Raw genomic sequence first — 7,523 nt, forward strand, 5'->3', positions numbered from 1 at the left:
AGAGGGCGTTGAAGTGAAAATCAAGAGTTCAGTTTTGGATACATTAAGTTTGAGGTACATACTAGATTTCTAAGTAAAGATATTGAGCAGACACTGGTTATGTGGATTACAATTAAAGGGAGAGGTTGAGCCTGACATTATCAATTTGAAAGCCATCATTGTGGTATGAAATTATATATTTATCTATTTTTTATATCTTTCTCCCCCAAAAAATGTAACTTTCAAGAGGACAGAAGACTAATTTGTTTTGTCCTTTAATAGCTGCTTAAACATTGGTTGGAATACAGAAGGTGCCCAAGAAATGTTGAATGAATGAAAAATTAAATATTAGTTCAAGCCAGTATAAACATAAATTTAAAAAGAGGCTGTCATAAGTTCCAAAGGCTGGCATGATATATGAGTTGAGTGATCACCCTGTGGTTCAGTGGTCAAGGAAATAGTCTTGGAGAAGATTGTACAATATTAGATATCAAAGAATGGGTAAAAGGAGTTAGAAGAGGTGTCAGATTTGGGGTAACATGCTGGATTTGATGTAGGATATATTGAATTTGAGGTGGCAATAGAACATTTGAATTCAATAAAAAGACATTTAAGTTATTAATAGTTTTATAAATGGTTTGAGATCTGCAAATGGCAAAGGACAGGCACTGGCATTCCTCTTTTCTGAAAATAGACCCCCCCAAAGCTACATTAGGACATTGGACTCTAAATGTGTAACAGGAGAGTAAATAGGAAGATTGAGACACCAAGAAACAGCTGAAAGGACTTCTAAAGCAGCGCTTCTCAAACATGTAATGTGAATGCGAATCACCTGGAGATATCCCTCAAATGCAGATTTTGATTTTGTAGGTCTGGGCTGGGGCCTGAGCTTTTCTAACAAGCTTCCAGGTGATGCCAATGCTGCCCATCACAGTACCACATTTTGATTAGCCAGGTACTCAAGTAAGGTGTTAAACAAAAATGCAAAATTTTCCAAGAAAATAACTAAAAACCAGTTATGTGGCAGGTTTCACTATACCCCTCATTGACTTTGAGAATAAAAAAGGATTGGGTTGTGGGGCATCAGAGGAAACTTATTTAGACAACACTTATTTGTAGAAAGCTGCTAGGGGGCTGGAAGTAGAGGTGCAATGTATAAGGTGTATTCCCTTCATCTCGAGTCAGGAGAGAGGACGTCGGGGGACTCCAATAGCATAAGTACCATCTGCAATGGGAGAGAAACAATGGATCGAGGTCTGACAAGGAATACAAAGGGTGAGACCCAGGCTGGTCAGCTGTCCTCTAACAAGTTGAAGCAGCTGCTTAGTAATCACCCTGTTCACCCAATTTATCAGGGCAAATAAAATGTAACAGGTCAGAAAACAGGTTAGTAGGCAGGAGGAGAGATAAAAGGGAAAGACTGTAGGAAGCTCTAACTTAGGAAAGTAGAGAAAATTTACCTTAAAATCAAGTTTAGAGTCTAGATTATTATATGGAACTAGGATAATAATTTCTGAATTAAAATTCTATGCTTTATTTTTAAATGACCTTTTATTACCTATCAGTGATCATAAAGTAATTTACTGAGTAAGTCTTCATTCAAGGGCAGGGAAGATTTCTCCCACTGAGAAAACTTTAAAGAGACAGTAGGAAACAAAGAAAAATTGGTTTATGGTTGCGCCTATAAGTTCTGCTCATTCCATATTTTGGTGACAAGTGGATTCAAGGGAGAGGAAGAAAGTCAGCCTTGGATCTGCATATCAGCTACAATACGCCCTTCAATAATTTTCTCATTCAGTTCCTTTGTCTGACACCACAAAGCATAATGAGATTATTTTCTAGGTGCTAATCCTCTCAGAAATCTTGGACAACCCATTACTGCTAACACTGCCCCTGCAGATTAGCCCCACTGTGTCTGTGCTCACACTGTGCGCAGTTCAAAGCCTGCCCTTTTGTAAAAGAGACCTGCTAGTTCACTTCCCTTTGGACAGACAACTGCAGTGAAAGAAACTGTCACTCCCAGGTCTCACTGCAGCCATAACACCATCAGACATTTTCATATCCTGTGCATGTCAGAACAAGGGCTGTCAAAAGACAAAAAAAAAAAAAAAAATTATAACAAATTTAAACATCTTAATTAGCGTTTGTGATTTATAATCAGACAACACCTCGTTCTCTAAAATAGAATGAGTGTTCCATAGAGCTAAGCAGAGGAGGTTGGCTTTGTAGAAAGAATAAGGCTGAGGAAAGCAGAAACAGAGAACAGAATGTGGATTGTTCCTTTCAGTTGCTTTCCTCGCAAAGATTAAAGCAGAGAGGACCTCCTTAATCCTAGCTAAAACTAGCTTGTTTGGAGATTTGGCTATTTAATTTTTTTTTTTCCTTAAAAAAAGGAAAAAAAGGGTCTCATGTTGTTGTTGTCCAGGCTAGTCTCAAACTCCTGAACTCAAACAATCCTCTCAGCATAACATCTCAAGTAGCTAAGATTACAGACATGCACCACCATGCTCAGCAAATTTGACTGTTACCTTTCTCTCCTCTGATTTCTCAGAAGGTCAGATAAAAAACTTGATTTCTTTTTTGTTTGTTTTTTGTTTTTTGAGAAGGAGTCTCGCTCTGTCACCCAGGTTGGAGTGCAGTGGCATGATCTCGGCTCACTGCAACCTCCGCGTCCTGGGGTTCAAGCGATTCTCCTGCCTCAGCCTCCCGAGTAGCTGGGACAACAGGTGCCCACCACCATGTCTGGCTAATTTCTTTTTGTATTTTTAGTAGAGACGGGGTTTCACCATGTTAGCCATGATGGTCTCAATCTCCTGACCTCGTGATCCATCTGCCTCAGCCTCCCAAAGTGCTGGGATTACAGGTGTGAGCCACCACGCCTGGCTAAACAACTTGATTTCACTTGGTGGTGTGGAACTTCAGCATGAGAAATTCCATGTTGGTCTGGTGTTTTGGCCTCATTGCAGGAGCTCAGTCCAAACCAATGACCTCCTATACATTTTCTTAACAGGACAATGCTGGCTTGGAACATTGGTGCACCTTGCATTGTCATCCGTGCCCATGGAGGCTGTGAAGATGGAGATCTAATAAAACACAGGTAGTTATTGGTTCAACAGAACACTTACACTCCTGACAAACAGAGATGATTTTGTTAGGTACCAGGCATGAAACCTGAGGGTGACTGTGGGTGATGGAGAAGTGGAAGGACTCATACATACTTCTCATTATCCCTTCCTGGACTCTTCTTTCTTGGCTCTCAACTTATATCTCATGCACCAGCTACACGGAGATTTCTTACAGCCTCAGCACATGAAGATTCCCTTCAAGACTCTCATTGTCCTTTCCTCTCTCAGAGCCTTGCTTATCCTAATCTTGACCAAGTGAGACAACCTTCTGAGCCTCCAACATTTGGGACAAAACTCTATAATGGTTTCTCTCCCTGTGTAGTTGTTTCTGGTGCACTAACAGGTGTGTGGGGGAAGGAATGACCTCCTTTTATTGGGTGGCTTTTCTTTTATTCATTATGTGACTGTAATATCACTAGATTTTGCTGATGACCTAAAGGTTACAAAACTGTAGATGAAGAGATCCTAGGTGTGTAACAGAGAATCATGATGGGGTCATGCTGTCTAACAGCAGATTGTTGGCAGGTGAGTTTTGAGACGGGCAAGCAACCAGATGGTAGATACTTTAGGCAAGTTGCCTTCCAAGTTGCTCTAGTCCTTTGATGCTTTAATGGGAGTATCTCAGCCAGGGTAGCTTTATTCCTTTCCCATCAGGCTTTCTTATTGTCAACATTGGACCCTTGATCCTGGGTTTTCTGTAGCCACAGTGAGGCAGTGAGTATCACACAGGCCCCAGCAGTATAAATGTTGCAGAGATTTACAGTTCTGTCTTGACCAGATTGTCCCAATATTTTTAATAGTTTTATTGAGAAATAATTGATAGACCATAATATACACCAATTTCAAGTGTTTATTGATTTTTACAGAGTTGTTGAGAATAGTATCATCCCAAAATATCTATCCTGCCATTTTGCAATAATTTCAGTTCCCAAGCCCCAGCCTCAAGCAACCGTTAATCTATTTTCCTTCTGTATAGGTTTTTCATTTCTGGATATTTCATGTAAATGGAATCACAGAATATGTGATCTTTTACATTTGGCTTCTTTTATTGAATATAACATTTTTGGGGTTGATTCACGTGGAAGCAAATATCAGAAGCTGGATCCATTTTATTGCCAAACAGTATTTTCTGGTATTGTTTTAATGGCCATATTCTTTGAATCTCTGGGATACATGATATGACGAAGGTTGTTTTTCTGATTTGTAGGGAGTACAGAATATTTTAAACTGAGACTGACCTGGGTAGTGGCTGTAGATACGGTGTGAAAACATTCTTCCTCCTTTACACCAATAGAGTTTGACACATATCTGCTAAAAATAAATTAATGTTGCCATTTGTCCAGAATCATTTGGCCAGAACAAATATATTCATATGCCAATACAGCTGTCATGAATGGAGACAGGGAACCAATAAGAGAAGGAAGCAGGGGATTTGTACAGTTCTTGGACTGATGCGTACCAGACCATTTTTAAAACATGTACACAGTCACACATTATCGCACACATACACACACACACACACAACACTAGGTGCACACACAGAGGCACACACAAGCAAAACAATGAGTATGTACTGACACAACTTCAAGCACATAGAAACATTAGCTTTCTTTCAGCACTATTTACAGAATGCAGAGTATCTTGATTTCATCCAAGGTGAAAATAATAATGATATACATTTTTTTTTCTATTTGAAGATTGTTAAAGATGGCTAGGTGCAATGGTTCACACCTGTAATCCCAGTGCTTTGGGAGGTCAAGGCAGGAGAATTGCTTGAGGCCAGGAGTTCAAGATCAGCCTAGGCAACATAGACTGCATCTCTACAAAAAATTTTAAAATTAGCTGGGCATGGTGGCATGTAGCTGTAGTCCTAGCTATTCAGGAGGCTGAGGCAGGAGGATTGCTTGAGCCCAGAAATCCAGAAGGTCAAGGCTGCATACGATTGTGTCACTACACTCCAGCCTGGCCTGGGTGATGGACTGAGATCCTGTCTTAAAGAAAAAAAAAAAAAAAAGATTCTCAAAGATAAGAAGACACTCTTCTTCTTGGAGTTAACATGGACCAGATCAGACACTTATAAAGAATAGGTTTTCGAGGTGGGAAGATGGAGAGCTTGAGCTGAGAAGTTTGATAACTGGGCAACACATTGAAACTCCATCTCTACAAAAAATACAAAAATTAGGTGGCGTGGTGGCACATGCCTGTAGTCCCAGCTGCTCAGGAGGCTGAGGTGGGAGGATCACTTGAGCCTGGGAGGTCGAGGCTGCAGTAAGTTACTTTTATGCCACTGCACTCTAGACTGGGCAACAGGGCAAGACCTTGTTTCAAAAAATATGTATAAAATAAGTAGGTTTTCTCTTGTAAGGATCTCAAAGTATATAAATCTTTGGTCATATAAATTGTCAGAAAATACGTACTTTATTTGTCTGACTTACTGTCCTTGCTTATTTCTGAAATTACAGGGACAGTAATTATGTTAAAGAGAAGATAACAGAAACTCTTTTATCTATGTATCTATGTATGTATGTATGTATGTATCTATCTTTCTAATCTACCGTCTCTTCTCTACTTTTAAGAGTTGCGTAGGATTCATATACTCAAGTTTCTATTTTAAATTTTCCTTTTTATAGACATTTAGATTGTTTTCAATTTCCTGAATAGTATTTTCCGTTTTATGGACATTTGGATTGTTTGCAATTGTCTGAACCAAACTTTTAATTAGCATCCTGTACATCTATTCTTTTCAAGAGTGAGAGCATTCCTCTAGACTGTATTCCTAATTGTTCAATTGTTGAATATGGAATATTCCAAGTTAATATCCTGATAGATATTTCAATTACCTTTTAAAAATGTTGCACTAATTTACATCCCCACCGGCTATTTCAGTTCCCATGTCCCCAGATCTCCATTATTAGCATTCCTTTTAATTATTTGCTAGTCTGATATTATCTTTTTGTTTTGATTTGCGTTTTTCTGATTTTTCAAAACCTTCTCATAGAAATATTGGTCATAGGTACTTCTCTCTGTGTTTGTTTCCAAGTTCATAAACTTTGTCCAGTGTACTAGATTGTTTGCTTTTCTCTAGTTGATTTGTGGAAGTTCTTTATATATTTTGATTACATACATATATATTATTGTTAATACTATATTATGTAATGTTATAACTTTACATTAGATATTACATTATGTGAACTACATTGTTACAGTACATATTGTAAATATTTTCTTTCAATTCTGTCACTGTATTATCTTTGTGGTAGGGTTTTCTAGCACAACATTTTATCCCAGTACTTTTTATCATTATCAAGCTTGTTAAAAAAGCTTTTATCTTCAAATAATTTTAGATTTAGAGAAAAATTGCAAAGATGGCACAGAGTCTTCTTGTGTACTCTTAACCTAGCTTCTCCTAATGTTAATATATTATATAATCATTACACATTTGTCAAAAGTAAGAAATTAACATTTCTCACAATACCATTAACTAATTTACAGATTTTATTCGAATTTCCTCAGTTTTCACACTAATGTACTTTCTCTGTTCCAAAATTTCATCTAGCATACCATGTTACATATGGTCATCATGTTTCATTTTTCTCCTATAATCTGACAATTTTTAGTGTTTCCTTGTTTTCATGACCTTGACACTTTTGAACTGTACTTGTCAGGTATTTTGTGGAATGTTCCTCAACTTGGGTTTGTCTGATATTTTCTCATGATTAGACTGATGTTATGAATTTGGAGGAAGATCATGACAGAGGTGAAGATGTCTCCTCATCACATCACGACTTACTAGTCATGTTGATATTACGTACCCTCAGATACGATGTGATAACTGGTGATGTTAACCTTGATCACTTGGTTAAGGTAACGTCTGCCAGATTTCTCTGCTTAAAGTCACTGTTTTCCCCTTTTCATCCTCTATATGTGAGAAGCAAGTCACTAAATGTAGTCCACACTTAAGAAGAAGGAAATTGAGCTTCATTTCCTGGATCAGAGAGAAAAGTCTACATTTATTTGATTTTTTTTTTGTAAAGACATTTTATCCCTTCTCCTCTATTTATTTATTTATTTATTCATTCAGTTGTCATTTGTGTTGGCATAGCTTCATAAATATTTGTTTTATTCTTTGAGTTATAATCCAACTTATTCAAGAAATTTGAATTTTGGTGTTTTCAAATTTATCAATCTTTTATCTTCTGTCTTCTTATTCTCTTGAATATCTAGGCACAATGACATCCACAGATAGCTTAACCTATTCAGAAAAATATTTATATTTTATAACTCTATTTCTTGTGTTATTGCAATGACAATGGTCTGTATAATAATCTTGAACAATAGAGAGTTGACCTGTATATCTTATTCTTTCTCTTTAAGTATGCTATTTGCTCTTAGTTGCTATAGGTAACTTTCTTTTATTTT

Source organism: Mandrillus leucophaeus, unplaced genomic scaffold (assembly GCF_000951045.1).
Source record: "Mandrillus leucophaeus isolate KB7577 unplaced genomic scaffold, Mleu.le_1.0 Scaffold265, whole genome shotgun sequence".
Classification (NCBI taxonomy): domain Eukaryota; kingdom Metazoa; phylum Chordata; class Mammalia; order Primates; family Cercopithecidae; genus Mandrillus; species Mandrillus leucophaeus.